We start from the raw sequence: 17,026 nt of genomic DNA, 5'->3' as shown, positions 1-17,026 counted from the left end.
CAATATCGGTAATCCAAGTCTATGCCCCAAACCACTAATGCCAAAGAAAGTTGAAGTTGAACGGTTTTATGATAACCTACAAGACCTTATAGAATTAACACCAAAAAAAGATGCTCTTTTCATCATAAAGGACTGGAATGCCCAAGTAGGAAGTCAAGAGATAACCTGGAGTAACAGGCAAGTTTGGCCTTGGAGTACAAAATGAAGCAGGGCAAAGGCTAACAGAGTTTTGCCAAGAGAATACACTGGTCATAGCAAACATACTCTTCCAACAACACAAGAGACAACTCTACATGTGGACATCACCAGATGGTCAATACAGAAGTCAGATTGATTGTATTCTTTGCAGCCAAAGATGGAGAAGCTCTATACAGTCAGCAAAAACAAGACTGGGAGCTGACTGGCTCAGATCATGAACTCCTTATTGCTAAATTCAGACTTAAATTGAAGAAAGTAGGGAAAAACCACTAGATCATTTAGATATGACCTAAATCAAATCCCTTATGATTATACAGTGGAAGTGACATAGATTCAAGGGATTGGATCTGATAGACATAGTGCCTGAAGAACTATGCACAGAGGTTCGTGACATTGTACAGAAGGCAGTGATCAAGACCACCCCAAGAAAAAGAAATGGAAAAAAGCAAAATGGTTGTCTGAGGAGGCCTTACAAATAGCTGAGGAAAGAAGAGACGCTAAAGGCAAAGGAGAAAAGGAAAGATATACCCATCTGAATGCAGTGTTCCAAAGAATAGCAAGGAGAGAGAAGAACGCCTTCTTCAGTGATCAATCAAAGAAATAGAGGAAAACAATAGAATGGGAAAGACTAGAGATCTCGTCAAGAAAATTAGAGATACCAAGGGAACATTTCATGCAAAGATAAGCACAATAAAGGACAGAAATGGTATGGACCTAACAGAAGCAGAAGATATTAAGAAGAGGTGGCAAGAATACACAGAAGAACTATACAAAAAAGATCTTAATGACCCAGATAACCACGCTGGTGTGTGTGTGTGTGTGTGTGTGTGTGTATACATATGTATATATGTGTATATATACACACACATATATATAGAAGTAGTATAGTTGTGTCATATGGTAACTCTTTCTAGCATTTTTAGGAATTGTTAGACCATGCCACAGTGGCTGCACCGTTTTACATTCCCACCACCAATGCCTGAGCTTTCCAGGGCCTCCATATTGTTGCCAACACTTGTTATTTACCTGCATGTTTGACTATAGTCATCCTACCAGGTATGAAGTTGTATCTCATTGTGGTTTTGATAAGACTCGCTATTGAATGACTAATGACGTTAAGCAACTTTTCATGTGCTTATTGGCCATTTGCATTATCTTCTTAGGAGAAATATCTACCTAAGTCCTTTGACCATTCCTTGTAACTGAATTATTTATCCTTTAATTGTTGAGCTGTAAGAGTTATTTACATAAAGGTAGAGTAGATTTGTAGTTTCCAATCCTGGTCACGTCACCCCAGAAAAAATCTTTTTCACAGTACTGGTACTTACGCCACACACCCCATTAATTCTGATTTAATTGGTTTAGAAAGAGGCCTGGACATTGGGATATTTTAGCAATTGCCATGGGTTCTAGTGTGCAGCCAGGGTTGTAACTTTCTGAACCCAGACCCTCACCAGCCTCTAGGAAGGGCCCAGGACTGCACTTTGGATACCAGTTAGAAACAGACCCAGGACAGTACATTTAAGCCTAAAAGAGGAGGGAAGAAAAACCTGAATCTAAGAACCCTGAAGCCCAGACTCCCAGGCCCCCTACCACCCCTCCCTCCAACCCCTGGCTAGAGACTGTGATGGGGACAAAGAAAATGCAGACTGAGTTGGAGGGGGGCCACTTGGGAAGGTTCACATGTGCAGACCCCACAGACCTGAAAGAGTCCCTCCACGCTCACGTTTTCCTGAAAGTCCTGAAAATGTTCAAATACATTTGTTTCCCTCAGGGAAGACAGAGAGCAAGGGCTAAGAAAGAAGGAAAAACTACGAGATTTCTGTTTTCTGTAGCACTTTTCATTGCAGTTGAGAGTCAGAGGGTGAGCACGTTGCAGACCAGAACTTAGGCAGGTTAAAAACACCTGGCCTGCAGCTGCAGGAAGCCATCAACCACAGAAACTGACAGGGAAGCAAGGGACAAGGGAACTGGTGTCCAGGCACCTCGGCACCCACAGTTCTCTGAAATAGAACCGTCAGCCACTTGGTGGGATGTTCATTATTTCTGCCACTGTTTGGCTAGGAGTGTCTCCCTAAAGAGACAGTGGATTAAACTTCAAATACTGGATCACTTCGACCTTGACGTAGGATGGAACACTTAACATGACCCAAAGATGCTCAGTTCAGTTCAGAAGACACTGACACAACATGTGGGTCCCTAAGAGCTCAGGGGACAATAGCATTGTCATCTCAATTCTCAGTGCCCAGCCCACCCACCCTCTGCCCTTTTCTGGATTGGGGCCCTAACCCCAGGGCCCCATCTGTCCCACACTGGCAAATACATACTGTAATAATAAGAGTGCCTCACATTTCTACAGCAGGCACAGTTTACAAAGCACCTTGACGCTGCTGTTTTGGAGATGGGGAAACAGGCTAGAGAGATGAACTGACTGGCCTGAGAAGACCTATATCTTGGAAACACACCCAGCCTGGGCCAGGTGGTATTAGATGACTCAGGATCGGTTCTGCTGGGATTGGTCTGTTGGTCTATTCATACTTCCTGCTTCTTTTTGCATTGGTTCTATGTTTTACTTGGTTTTGTTTTAAAGAAACATTCCCTTCATTGATGCTTTGAAAATTATTATAATCCATTGTGCAGAGTGCTGTCTTATAGATATTTAAGTCTCTCATCTGTGATTATCTGGTTGATATTTCATTAAGAGTGAAGCACTTGTGAGCAGATGTTCAAACCCAGCAAATTCAGATCTGAGAGCATTGCTTCCAGGTCCAGCCTCATCCTCAGTTGCAGGTCTGCTCAGCCTCCATCCAGGATGCCAGCAAAGCTGCATTGCCTTGATAGCAACCATAGCAAAAGTAATAATAGCAGCAGCTTTTGTTGAGTTCATATTTTGTGCCAGACATTGTTCCAGGCGCTTCCTTTGATCAACTCATTTATCCTCACAACAACCTCATGAAGTATTACCATTATTGTCTGTTACCCCAGTCTGCGGGTGAGGAAACTGAGGCACAGAGGGGTTGAATAGCATGGCTACAGTCACACAGCAGGCAAGTACACAGTTTTAGCCCACAGTGGTTGAGCAGATGAACTGTGGAGTTAGGCTGAACTTCAGATCCCATCTCAGCCATTTACTGTGTGAAGTTAGGTAATGTTGTGGGTAGAATTGTGACCCACAGAAGATATATCAACATCCTTACCCAGGAATGCAACCTTATTTAGAAGGGGAGTCTTTGCAGATACAATTATACTAAAAATCTTAAAATGATATCATCCTGTATTACCCAGATTGGCCCTAAATCCAATTACAGTGTCATTAAAAGAAGCAGAAGAGGAGAGGACACAGAGGAGAAGGCCATATGAAGATGGAAGCAGAGCTAGGAGACATGCGGCCATAAGCCAAGGAATTCTGGGAGCACCAGAAGTGAGGAGAGGCCATGGATTCTCCCCAAGAGCCTCCAGAGGGTGCGCAGCTTTGCCAACACCTTTAGGCTTCTTGCTTCCAGAACTGTGCAAGAATAAATTTCTATTCCTTTTAAGCCACCCAGTTTATGGAGATTTCTGTGGCAACCCTAGGAAACTAGTAGAATCAGTGGCAACTTACAAGGCCCACAGTGTCTTCATGCATAATATGGGTCCCACCTCCTAAGGCTTTGGGGTTAGGATTAAAAGAGACAGTGTGCCTATGAAGCACATGCATGTGCCCAGCAGTTTGAAACCAGTCAATGAAGGTGAGATATTAGATGACACGTTATCTATCACCTGCTTCTAGCAGGCAGCCCTGCCCTGAACCCCCTCAGAGCTAGTCGCTCATCTTACCGCTTTCCTGTGTCTGACTCCTTGTCACTGGGCCCCCTGAGCCCAGCCTAGCATGTTCCTGGCTTAGGAATCTCAGAGGACTCGCATCTGACTCCCAGATGCAGGCTGCAGAGCCCGCTTCTCCCTCTGAGCCATTATCACCAGAGCTGTCAGAGGGAGGCTGTGAACATCCACGTGTGGCCTTTTAATATTTCACCCAAGAAGTCATTTTCCTACATGATTCAGACATAGAAGTCTTGGGGAATTAAATCAAGAAGGTAACTCTGGGCCAGAGTGAAATCTGCCAACAGGTGTGTAGGATTTTCCTGCGTCCACTCTGCTCTTTCTTTCTTATCTGCATCCTGCAGCAGAAAGGAAGCTGGCTGACAAGAGATTATATGGTCATACCAATTATTAAATATATATGGCAGCCTTCTGAAAATGTATTCGCATACCAAGGAAATGGAATGCATTCACCAACCCAGGCTCCTGCACTGTGGGCTTTGGAGGAATAACAAGGTAGCTTTAAACACTATGATCCAAGGTTGGATCCATACTCTGCCACCTCCTAGCTGTGTGACCTTGTTTGAGTGACTCACCATCTCTGAGCCTCAGTGGCCATAAGGAAATATATGCTCCTCCCTTACAGGTTTACCATAAGCACTGACTGGAGTCATGTGTTCAAGTGCCTAGCACTAAGCCTGACACCCAGGAGACCCATCATTGTGACTTTTGTTCCCACCCCCCGACTCAGAATTTCCTGCCTTTATAGGGAAAGTAACATGATGGCTCAGCGTGCCTCCCAGGGAGGTCTTGAGCAGTGCTGCTGCCTATGGAGTAGATTTACACCTTTAAATGCATGGTTCTACTTTGAATGCATTTCTGGAGACATTACTTTACTGACAAAGGTCTGTCTAGTCAAAGCTATGGTTTTTCCAGTAGTCACGTATGGATGCGAGAGTTGGAACATAAAGAAGGCTGAGTGCTGAAGAATTGATGCTTTTGAACTGTGGTGTTGGAGAAGACTCTTGAGAGTCCCTTGGACTGCATGGAGATCAAACCAGTCAATCCTAAAGGAAATCAGTCCTGAATATTCACTGGAAGAACTGATGCTGAAGCTGAAACTCCAATACTCTGGCCACCTGATGGGAAGAACTGACTCATTTGAAACGACCCTGATGCTGGGAAAGACTGAAGGCAGGAGGAGAAGGAGATGACAGAGGATGAGATGGTTGGATGGCATCACCGACTCGATGGACCTGAGTTTGAGCAAGCTCCAGGAGTTGGTGATGGACAGGGAGGCCTGGTGTGCTGCAGTGCATGGGGTCACAAAGAGTCGGACATGACTGAGTGACTGAACTGAACTGATGGGCTCTGGACCACACAGGTAGCAAGTGGGGTTCAGAGGCACTCAGCCAGGCCACCGCTCCCCACAGGCAGGCTCCTTCCATACCCCATGCTGACTCTCCTGTGAGATGATGGATGGGAAGCTGCCTCCTGGGGAGCAGAGGTCTGCCCCAGCTTGAGGCCTGTCACTGTGATTATCTCAAGCACCTCCCTGATCATCAGGCATCCTCACAGCCTTTCATTCCCCCGTGTTTTCTTCCCTCTTCTAGGATAAGCCAGTTGGATCAGTCTCATTCAGCTGGTTTCATGGCAGTCTCTGAACTCAGGCAAGCATTGTAGGACTGCATCCACACACGCATACTCCCCTCCACGTGCTTTTTCATGTGTCCACACCCCCTGCTCCACCCTTATGATCTCATTCCCACATCTAGGAGGCTCTCAGCACAGCCCACCCTCTGTGATGAAGAAGCCCTTGTAAGCTAGGCTAGGTACCATGAGGACACTCAAGAGACATATGCTGTTCATTCATTGGCCAAACTCACATTACTGGGCATTCACTGTGTGCCGCATGCTGGGGTCACAGCCACGGCTAAGGTATAATCCCTGCTCTTAGGACTCCCCCAGTCCAGGAGGGACAGGTGTATAAATGGAGAATATCACTGCAGGTAGTAAGTGCTGGGATAGCTTAGCCTCCAGCCCTGGGGGAGCACAGAGGAAGTGGTTAGTCATTCTGCCTTGAAAAATGTTTCATGAAAGAGGAGGTACTTTTTCTTCTAATTCTTGAAAGAACAGTAGGATTTAGACAGAGAAAACAGAAGCTGTGTGAACAGTCTGGCAGTTCCTCAAAAAATTAAAGTTACCATGTGACCCAGTAATTCCATTCCTAGGTATACACTCCAGAGAAATGAAAATGTGTATTCAAATATAGCATCACAATGTATAACAGCCAGAAAAGTGGGAACAACCCAAATGTCTATATCAACTGATGAATGGATAAATAAAATGTGGTATATCCATACAATGGAATATTATTCAGCCATAAATAAGAATGCATGCTACAGCATAGATGAACTTTGAAAATATAATGTTCAGTGAAAGAAACCAGATGCCAAAAGGCCAAATATTGTACAATTCCATCTATCTGAAATATCCAGAACAGGCAAATCCATAGAGATAGAACCTAGATTAGAGGGATGAGGAACGGGGGAGTGACTGCTAATGGGTATGAGATTTCTGAAGTGGTGAGAATTATCTGAAATTAGATAGTAGATACAGTTAAACAATGTTGTAAACTTTAAAAAGTACAGTTTAAAATGGTTAAGTAGTGAATTTTTCTGAATTTTACCTCAGTTTTTTTTTTTTTCTTTTTTCTTTTTTTAAAGACAGGACAAGGTTGATGAGGGAATTCAGGCAAGGGTAGGAGGAAGGGAAAATGGTCTTGGGAAACAGGAAGCATCCAGTGTACCTGGAGTATAATGCATTGTATTTTTCTACTGTTGCTTCACAGCCTTAGAAGGCTAAAGGACTGTCAGCCCTAATCCCTGCAGTATTCATTAGGGTGCTTTTGGCTACCATTAATTCAAACTGGAGTACACAGTGGTGGTGGTCTAGTTGCTAAGTTGTGTCTGACTCTTTGCGACCCCATGGACTGTAGCCCACCAAGCTTCTCTGTCCATGGGATTCTCCAGGCAAGAATACTGGAGTGGGTTGCCACTTCCTTCCCCAGGGATCTTCCCGACCCAGGGCTCAAGCCCATAGACCCGCATCTCCTGCATTTCAGGTAGATTCTTTTACCACTGAGCCTAGAGGAAACGTATTAGCACCCTGGAAAATTCCAGAGGTAACATAGAGTTCAGGCAGTTTGATCCGAGATGAAGTCCATTTCTCTGTCTCTTTTGTCTCTGCCTTCCTCCATATTTGAACTATGTCATCATACTAGCTTCCCATGTATTATGGAGATATGAAAAGAAAGATATGTTTCAACTAGAAAAACCTTAGAAGATTCCTTGGACAACGTGGAATTTTAGTTGAGCTTTACATAATGGACAAAACCTCGAGGAGAAAATATTGGAGGCAGTGGGGTTCCAGGATGAAAATCCATGAGCAGGAAGGTGGAGGGTATGTCTGGGGAGAAATTCAAGAATCTGTTGGATCTGGCTACCTTGGACAGAAAGTAAGTGCAGAGCTGAAGGGAGTTTGTAACATAATCTGAAGGCAGTGGGGAGCCAGGAAAGGAACTTCAGCAGTGGAGCAGCGTGAGGGACCCCTTAAAAAGTTCATTCTGGCTCTCAGAAAATATTATGGAGATACTACTATTTCCGTAGGTATAATAATATTGTGGTCACATAGGACTACATGCTGAAGTGTATGGAGCCTGAAATTTACCTTCAGATGGTTTGGGGACAGTCTATATATAGAGAGTGAGCCAGCAGATATGGCAAAATGTTAGAAATTTCTGAATCCTGAAGGAGAGTACACAAGTGTTCATTGTACTGTTTAGCTTTTCATAACAATGTGAGCAAAGAAGAAAAGTGGCAGTGGGAGAGAGAGACCTTTCTGAGGGAGGGACAGGCTGGGGAACTGTTGTGCTGAGGTCATGAGAGCCCAAACCCCGTGGTCTGGGGCCAAAGGTGGCCCGATGCTGACATGGGCAGAGACCCGAGACACAGGGCTTGGGGCGGGTGGGCATGTAGACGAGGGAGGCACAGTCGTCTCATGACTGCAGTTTCCAGCCTGAGGGCCCAGGAGGACCCCAGGGCCAGGAATAGAGCTGCAAGATAGCCAAGGAGGAAGAGGAGCCTCCAAGGAGGGTCATTTTTGCTGTCTTGGTAATGGATGCTTGCTAATGTGACTAACATAACACATGACTCATAGAATTTCAGAGCTTGAAATGACCTAAGAAATCACCTAAGCCAACCCCTCATTTCCCTGATGGAGAAACCGAGGTATAGACTCACCCAAAGTCCCAAAGCCAGAGGAGTGACTGGGATAAGCTACCAGTGTACACCGGTCCTCATTGTGGCTGTTTTCTTTCCTGCCCATCCCCTGAATGCTCCGGGAACCAGACAGGAGAAATGAGGAGGGAACGTGAGTTTGCTCTGATCTTCTTAGTGAATCCTTTGAAACATTTTCTGAATTTATATGTTAACTGAGAACTCTTTTGTTGTATAGATTGCTGCAGGGTGGTGGAGATGGGGTGATTAACAGCAACCGCTGACTCTGAGTCATTCACGGGCCAGGTGCTGGTCAGGGGGCTTTACTCCTATCTGTATATTTAATCCCTAATTGTATGAGGAGATCCTGTGTTATACACAGGATTTTACACCCATTTTACAGATGGCAACAGTGAGGCTGAATAGCTGCTGCAAGGTTTCAGCATTTCTAAGTGGCAGGATTGGGACTAGAGGTCAGGCACTCTGGCCTCTGATCTGACATGTTTAATCACCTTACTCTCATCTACAGCACTGGGTGCAGGTCCCCCCATATTCTCAGAGACTGGCTGACTGAGTGAGTGATCGGTCAGTTTATTTTGCCAGGGAGAGGGTCAACAGCAAATTCTGGCCCCAGCCTATTGGTATTTTTGCAGTAAATCAAGGCCTATTTATTACTTATAGAGTATTTTGGGGGTCCATAATAAAAAAAGAAATGCAAAACTTAATTTCACTTCCCTGCTACATTGCTCATTCTTTTTTAATAACCCTCTCTTATCAGCCTCCTGGCAGCTTTTGCATTCCTGTGCGTGTTAATTACTTTATTAATTACGTCAATATCTTTGGTTCTGCCCAGCACATCTTCGTGCTTTTTGTTTTGAGCATGCACCCATTTTGCCTTGTTTGTTGGCATATGTGGGCCCAGTTCCCACTTCTAAAAGGGATTCTTTGAGCCTCGGTAAACACACGGCTTTCAATTAGTCTCACAGTCATCATTCCCGTTTTCTTCTCAGCCACATCACTGATCGGGTGCTTTTAACATTGTCCCAGATGGAAGCTACGTTGTGTTGTTTCTGACTTTGTTCCTCAATCCTCATTTCCTCTCCAGGTCACAGCTCAGAGAGTCCCACAACCTGAGTGATAAATAGTAACATGTCCAGGAGGAGGAGTGAGAGGGGTTGAACCCTGGGGTAGATGGAGGAACAGGTTTGTGAGATGACTGGAAAGTGACCTGGGAACAGGTCTCAGGAAGCCTTGAATGTTAGCTGAGAAGTCCAAACTTTACCCAAGAGCCAGCATCCTCCCTGACTATACATCATGGAATACTAATTCTATTAGGTACCCCCAAATGAAAGAGACTGGGGAGATTTCATGGTCCAAAAGTCCAAGAAATGCCCAAAATGATGAATCTGCCTCTTGGAAAAGTACAGTGGGCTTTAGCATGTTAAAGGCTCTGTGAAGTCCCACAGTTTACAATTTTTAACCAGAAGTTTTTAACTTTAATTTTTAATAATAAATATTTAATTAATTTATATGTATATTGGCTGTACTGGGGCTCGTGGGCTCAGTAGCTGCAGTATGTGGGATCTTGGTTTCCTGACCAGGGACTGAACCTGGGGCCCCTGTCTTGAGAGCAGTCTTATCCACTGGACCACTAGGAAAGTCCCAATAATAAATAATTTACTTATGTATTTTTGGCTGTGCTGGTTCTTTGTTGCTATGCATGGGCTGTGTCTAGTGGCAGCAAACAGGGGCTATTCTCTAGTTGAGGTATGTGGGTTTCCCATTACGGTGGCTTCTCTTGTGGAGCACAGGCTCTAGGGTGCACGGGCTTCAGTATGGTAGTTGTGGTGGACAGGTTTAGTTGCTCTGTGGAATGTGCTATCTTCCCAGACCAGGGATCGAACCCATGTCCCCTGTATTGGCAGGTATAGATTCTTACCCCGTGGACCACCAGGGAAGTCCAATAATAAATATTTTAAATCAGCATTTCCAAAACTCCTTTGGCCATGGAACTCCTTTTTCACTTGCAGGATGTCGCATATTTACATCATATATATGAGGAATGTCATTTAGGAAGTACTGGTGGAGGGGACCAGGAACCTTTCTGTGGGTTCTGAATCGCAGAGGGCATGCCTAGATTCGGCTTTACAAAGGTGGCTGTGGCAGCCAGCTGGAATGAGGGGAGACTGGAGAAAAGAGGAGAGAATGATACAGGCCTGGAACAGTTCAAGCAAGACGTAATACGGATCTAAAGTGAAGGTTTCAAATGTTTCAATGTTTTCTTTCCATTTTATTTCAAGTTGCATTGTTGTCTTGAAATTGGAAAATCAGTGTTGCTATAATAAATCACAGCACAAGGGTTTTACTCAGGCATAAAATCTGAATGAGAAAAGCAGTCTGTGCAGTCTTCCATCTTCCGAGGAAGCAGTTAGCCCTACGGGGTGCTGGGACACAATAGCACCTGTTTCTGCAACTCATCAGAGCTCATCGAGGTTTTCCCATCGGACAGACCCAAATTCAGGTTCCGAGCCCACACTTTCGTGGCTCTGTGACCCTGGGCAAATTGCTCTGCTTCTCTGTGTCCCCGTTTCCCCTGCAGTAGAGAGGAACAATAATCCTTTCCTCGCAGGACAGCTTCAAGGATTGTGTGAGGGGACGTGTGCAAAGTCCTTATTAGTACAGTGCCAGACACAGGATAACATAAGAACAAATAATTGCTCTTCCATATAAATCACAATAGGCTGCGCGAGGCTACAGTAATAAAGAGCCCCTAAATCTTAGCAGGTGAGTGCAACAAAGCTCTACTCCTCACTCCTACAAAGTCCACCTGTGAAGCTGGGTGGTCTCCATAGCAACCATCTCCCATAAGACAGCTCCAAGATCTGAAGCCCAACACCAGGAAGCACACAGGTCTTGCAAACAGCTCTCCTGTGCTTCAGCCATCAGGGTCAAACGTCACGTCTGCCCACTGCCCACCAGCCAGAATTAGTCATAGACTCCCACTAACGCACAGGGGCTGAGAACTGTGGGCTTGCGGGCAGGGCATCTGGGGAGCTGTAGCCTCTGCCAGTCCTTCATTCCCTTTGGTCAGTCCACTTACCCACTCTGAGCCTCAGTTTCCTCATCTGTAAAACAGAGCTAACACTGCCTATCCTGCCTTACATTGGAGTGTTAGAGGGGCGCACGGAATTAAGTATGTGAAAAATGCTAAGTCAAAGTAGGAAGTGAGCATATGCTTACTTTGTGCTGTGCCAAAGCCACATCACACTCGTCAGTTCATAGGAGAAATGTATGACATCAACCTTCTTTAAATCTACATTGCTGTTCTGATCCCTCCAAGTCCATCTCACCTCTGCACTGCCCACTCCTCCTCTTGTTTGAGTCTTTTGAACTGTTTTTCAGTGAGATCAGTAAAGCCACTTATAAGTAGCCTTTGGTGGCCTATTTTTTGGAATGGCACATGGGCAGCACACCCTGCACGGAAAAGGTGAGCCTGGAATGCCTTGAGGGGTGACAAGGAGGCCTGAGAAAACTCTCAGGGCCCTGCTCCACATGATCCATGCTTCCGTAAATCTCTAAGGAACACTGGGGTGGAGCTGTGGTGTGTGTGTGGGGCTATTCCAAGCACCAGCAGTCCCCCAAATGTGGACACTGAGAGTCTGGACCGTCAAGCTTCATGGTATAGCTTGGCTGCAGAATAACCAGGGCTAGCTCAAGGGACAGCCCCAGGTGAGTCGGGCCCTAGGCGTGGGGAGGGGACAGCAGTCTCACTCTCTCAGATCCTCCTGGAGTCTTGTGTCTTATCTGGGCCCCAGGCCCTGTGGAGACAGTGACAAGATGAAGAGCGGCCAGAATGGGCAAAGAACAAAAAACTGTGCCACACAGAAAGGGTTGATGTCAACCTGGCAAAGAGGAGGCTCAGAGGGACACTGTGGCTGTCTCTGCACTTCAGAGGGGCTGTCCCGGGTCCAAGAGAGGAATCATGATCTGCAGGGCCCCAGAGGGAAGAGCCAAGGTCAGCGGGGGCACTTCTGGGGACACAGAAGTGTCCAGCTTCAGCTCAGGAGGGGGAAGAACATTCACCTTTCCATCTGCCCTATCCAGAAATTCACTGGGCTTCCGGAGAGGGTAGTGAGTGTCTCATCACCAGAGTTGTGCAAAGAAAGGTTGGACAAGTTTTTGGCAGGGACTGCACAGTACGGAAAGGAGGCAAAAGAAGACACTTCAGTGTATCTGAGCCCAGAAGTTGTGTGATTACAAACCAGAATAGTGTGACCTCAGAAGACTTCTGTTTGTTGCTTTTGGGTGTGAAAGACACACGGAGCACAGCTTTATAGCTACAGTGAACTGGAGCATCCTGTTCACCTTGGAAACCCCACACTGGTGCGGAGGAGAAAGCTCTGACAGGGAAGAGGAACCTGCCCCAGAAAAGGAGCCCTGCAGAGGAAAGAAGGTCGTGCACACGCTCCCGGCCCGCTGCTGCCCTGGGATTCCCTCCTATCCTGAAGCAATCTCTGCAACCTTTTGGGGCTCCCAGTCCACTTGCTTCTTTGAATGGCAACAGGCAAATGAAACAGATGCATTGTTCTTGCGTGTGTTACCAAGGGGGTGCGTCTCTGCTTTGTAGCCCTTCATCTCATGCTCTTGCTCGATGCTCAGAACAACTCGCAAAGCAGGTGACTCCAGCACGTCCCAAAGGAGAACCTGGGCTCGGAGTGAGCATGTGACAGAGCCGGGCCAGACCCTCACTTGGGGGCCAGGCAAGTGGCTGCCTGTAGCTACTGGCAAACTGTAAACTCTGAGACGCAAGAGGGAGCCCTGGAGGCTTGTCCAGGAAGCCACCTGCCTTTGGGAGCTGGGACTCCCAGAATTAGCCAGAGTTCCCAGGTAGGCGTACAAACAACAGAGGACCCTGGGCTCAAATGCCAGCTCCCCGGGTTTCTTGCTGTGTGACCTTGGGTGAGTAAGTCTATTCCTGGGCTCAAGATCTATGCAAAATGGCAATGAAGCTAAACTCCTAGCGCTGTCAGGCAGACCTAATGACACTTGAAAAGCATAAATGTGAGTGGTGTGCCCAGCGCAGTGGAGTAGAGTCGATCTGTCCAGGATCCCAGCACTCCAGCCCCCTGGTTTAGAGCATCTTTGCACCCTAGTTCTGTCACCTCCCCGTTCACACCAAGCTGGCCTTGACTTGATAGCAGGGTCTACATGAACCACCAGCCAGGTGGTGCCCTGAGCTAGCAGCAGACTCCTGTGAGAGGGTGACAAGAGACAAGGCATGGCTGTGGCCAGGCCAGGGCTGAGCAGGGCCACTCAGCTGCCTTGAGGTCTAAGCTCGGGAGGTCTGAAGGCTGAGCAGGCGAGAGGCCTCTCTGGCCAAGGGCTGAGCTGGGCAGTGCCCCCTGGAAGCTCCATTCACTTCTGGGGCCACCAATCTTATCCCAGGCCAGGGACAGTTACCCACACACGGAGATCCTTTGTCCTGGGGGGTGCTGGCCTAGAGGTAGGATGTGGGAGGGAAGCTTCAGCAGGTATTCCCAGGCCAGGCTGAAATTACAGGGTGAGCGAACTGCCTTGGGCCGACCAAGGGCCAAGATCAAGTCCAGTTTAGGGCAGGATTTTCCATCCTTTTTCACACTGTGATACATGATTCTCATGGGACCTGGGTGGCCCAGTCTGCTTGTGGCTGGAGATGCCTGGTCCCAGCCCTGCACCCCAAGACATAACACCATCCTGGGACGTCTGTAATCCATTACTGGCACACCAGTAACACCAGTAACAGGCACCGCTACAGGTAGCTCTGGATTGGCATCTAAAGAAAAGGTTTGGGAAGTAGGCAGGCCCAGGTTCAAGTCTCAGCTGTCACTGAATGCCTGTGTAATCTTGGGCCCATGGTTCAGCCTCTCCGAGCCCTACCCAGCACCCCCTAAAATGGGGGGTGTACTGGGGTTCACTCCATGGCAACAGTTTAGAGGAAGTCGGACTTAGCCCAGAATCTGGCACACGGTGAGTAGTTAGCACGTGTCAGGGGACAGGAAGTACAAGTGGTGGAGGGCCTGGGGGGGCAGGTAGAGGGAGGAAGAAGTCCACTATACCACGAGGCCACAGTCCTCCCCAAAGAAAGGCCGGAAGCACTGGGGCCTTGGAGGGGCAGGCTTGGGGTGAGAAGACCTGGGAAGATTTCAGAGATGGAGGAACGGGGTGAAGGAAGGGCAGCGCAGGACAAGGAGATGCTCAGCAAAGGACCAGGAGGCAGGTTATGGGACCGGGCCATGGATGAGGCTGGGAGACAGGAGTCAGCGCTGGACAGATATGCCGGGTCTGATCGCTCTCAGGGTGGAGGGCATGCAGGCACTCATGGTCCTCATGCGCCCCCTGGGAAACATGGGGGCCCCGCCAGGCTAGAGCATGAGGGTCTAGGAGTCCCAGTCCTGCTGAACATGGGCGCACGCCAGATTCCAGGCCGCCAAGCCAGGCAGTGTGCTTCCTGTGTGGTGTTGCCACCACAGAATCACCAAGCGTTGGCACTTGGAGGGGAAGGGCTTGCCTGCCCACAGTGGGCCCGCAGACCTTTCTACTCAACACCAGTTCCACACAAACCAGGTGATCATGGGAACAGTTAACCCACAGTTCCACATATCCCAGGGCAGGCTGGGAAGAACTGCCTCCACCCCCAAGGTGGGGGAGCCTAAGGACATCCCAAGCACCCCAGAGATTGTGGCTCTTTCCCCACTTTCTGGCAGGCCCAGTCCAGCTCCTAGGTCATGGATGCCATCTCTCTTTCACCCCATAGAACCCAGGGTGAGTCTCAGGCCCTTCTGCCAGATCCCCCACCGTTCCTCTCACCAACCAAACACATCCTGCATTTTAGTAGAACTTCTAAAGCTGCACAAGTCTGTGGGGGAGGAACACGGTGGCCCAGCCACCTGCCCCCTCCTCAGTCCTCTCTTCCAGGAGCCGGCCAATCCCTTTCTTGGCTCCCGCAGGGCCCCTGGCCTCCTCTGAACACTTGGTGCCCATGACGCTCACCTTCCCAGAGCCAGCGCTTTCCACAAAAGTCGCTGCTCCCCCGAAGGGAATTCTCCTCCAGCTGCTAAGACAGTGGTGATTTCTCCAACAGTGAAGAACACCTGTCCTCACCCACATCAGTTGCTTTCAACCACTGCTCTCTCTGTCTCTCTCTCTCTCCAGTTCTTTTACCAACTTAAGAAAGAACAGCTGTCACACTTGCTTCAAATATGCCCTTAGAATTATAAGCCCTTCCAAGCGTTCGTTTGATTCTGTAGCGAATACTGGAGCCGTGCTGGCCAGGATACCGGAAGGTGGAGGCGGGCCCAGCTCAGGAGCAGTGACATGCACACAGACAGGCCCTGTGCTGCTGAGTCTCTCATTTCCAAAAGAGGCCAGAAATCTGGGTGTTGTGTGGAATCACCTGAGGTTTAAATACTGACTATGAAGTCTGAAAATGTTAAATGCTGTAGAGGTGAAGTTCAGCACACCTGCAGCCCTGCACACTGCCTGAGGGCACGAGTGTCTCTCTGCCCTAGGGCCGAGGAAGGCTCCCACCCGGGGCCCAGCCATTCCCTGGTGACTCTCTCTTGAGGAGTGTGGGGCCACCTCCCTGTCCTCAGCACTGGGTCATCGTTTCTTCTGGGGAAGTGCCAGTTTGGGCCCTGGTCTCTCACTACCCAGCACAGTCAGACCCGCTGAAGTATGTGACGCCCTACCCCTGTGCCAGGAGGGCGCTGCAGACCATGAAGTAAAGCGGAGCAGCGGCACCATCACCCGTTCACAGAGTGCCTTGTGGAAGCCCCCAAGCCCTCTCAAGCACCTCTTGGCTTTGCATTCAGCAGCAACATTTGGGAGTTTTTCTGCTCTGAGCTTGCCCCAGAGGCCTCAAAGGCCTGCAGAGAGCAGGGGCACCCCTGCAGGCCTGTATCCACAGGAAGGGGAGCAGGACCAAGCCACAGAAGCCAAGCTGCCCCGACTTGCTTTGCAGGACAGAGGTCTGGCTTGGCTTTGCCTCTGACTTGCTCTGTCACCATAAGCAAGTCTCTTGTCTTCTTTGAGCCTCAGTGTCCTCACCTGCAACATGAGTATAAAATTCCTGGCTCCTGAGGTCAAAATCAGAAAGAGCCCTTAATATGACTGCATGTATGAGCTGTTACTAGAAATGTTAGGACCTATTATTGCACTTGTCAGCCCTTAACTTCCCCAAGATAATTCTTACCTCAGCTATGACCCTTACACGACCACAGGATTTTCTGCTAGATTCCAAGGTCAAACTCAGGATGCCGCTCTGAACAGGACCAGGCATTCCAATGCTGAGCCCAGGCTCCTTGCCCTCCCCAGCCAGGCCCCAGCCACCTCCCCCACTTCATCTCCCCTCCACAAAGCAGGACTCCAGGCGGGTAGGGCCAGTGAGGACAGGGTGAGCCGCTCTGGGCCCCAGGCACACCTGAGCAAGGGTGCACAGTACCAGCAGACTGGATAAGTCCAAAAGCCAGAGGTTGGCCCTCAGGCCAGCTCCAGGGGCTGACTTGGCCATGACTGGCGCTTGGGAATGGTCCATTCCAATAAATGTTGGCTGGTGAGCAGCCCACGAGGCTGTGCAGCGCAGGGCATGGGAGCAAGGTCAGAACACCTGCGCCCGTGTCTCCAGTCAGTCACCCACTTGCTAGGAGTCCTTTTCTGGGCCTGTTTCTCCATCTGTAAAAAGAAGAATTGGACTAGAACGTAATCCCTTTAGTGTT

At 48.4% G+C, this 17,026-nt stretch overlaps 1 protein-coding gene across 4 annotated transcripts in view; it reads left to right on the top strand.

The window, feature by feature from the left end:
* GABBR2 (gamma-aminobutyric acid type B receptor subunit 2) overlaps window positions 1-17,026 on the top strand; it is a 372,735-nt gene that overhangs the window by 334,004 nt on the left and 21,705 nt on the right. For 3 of the 4 annotated variants that reach the window (XR_008713705.1, XR_008713704.1, XR_008713703.1), the window contains one exon: window positions 3,484-3,731. The exons of the other annotated variant lie outside the window; for it this stretch is intronic. The gene's annotated coding sequence lies outside the window, so the exon portion shown is untranslated. Of the gene's footprint in view, window positions 1-3,483; window positions 3,732-17,026 lie in introns of those variants that run through there. 4 annotated transcript variants of the gene reach the window in all.

This window comes from Bubalus kerabau, chromosome 4 (assembly GCF_029407905.1).
Source record: "Bubalus kerabau isolate K-KA32 ecotype Philippines breed swamp buffalo chromosome 4, PCC_UOA_SB_1v2, whole genome shotgun sequence".
NCBI classification, from domain to species: Eukaryota; Metazoa; Chordata; class Mammalia; order Artiodactyla; family Bovidae; genus Bubalus; species Bubalus kerabau.
The sequence above is the reverse complement of the archived record's forward strand: the minus strand, read 5'-3'. Positions and strand labels throughout refer to the sequence as shown.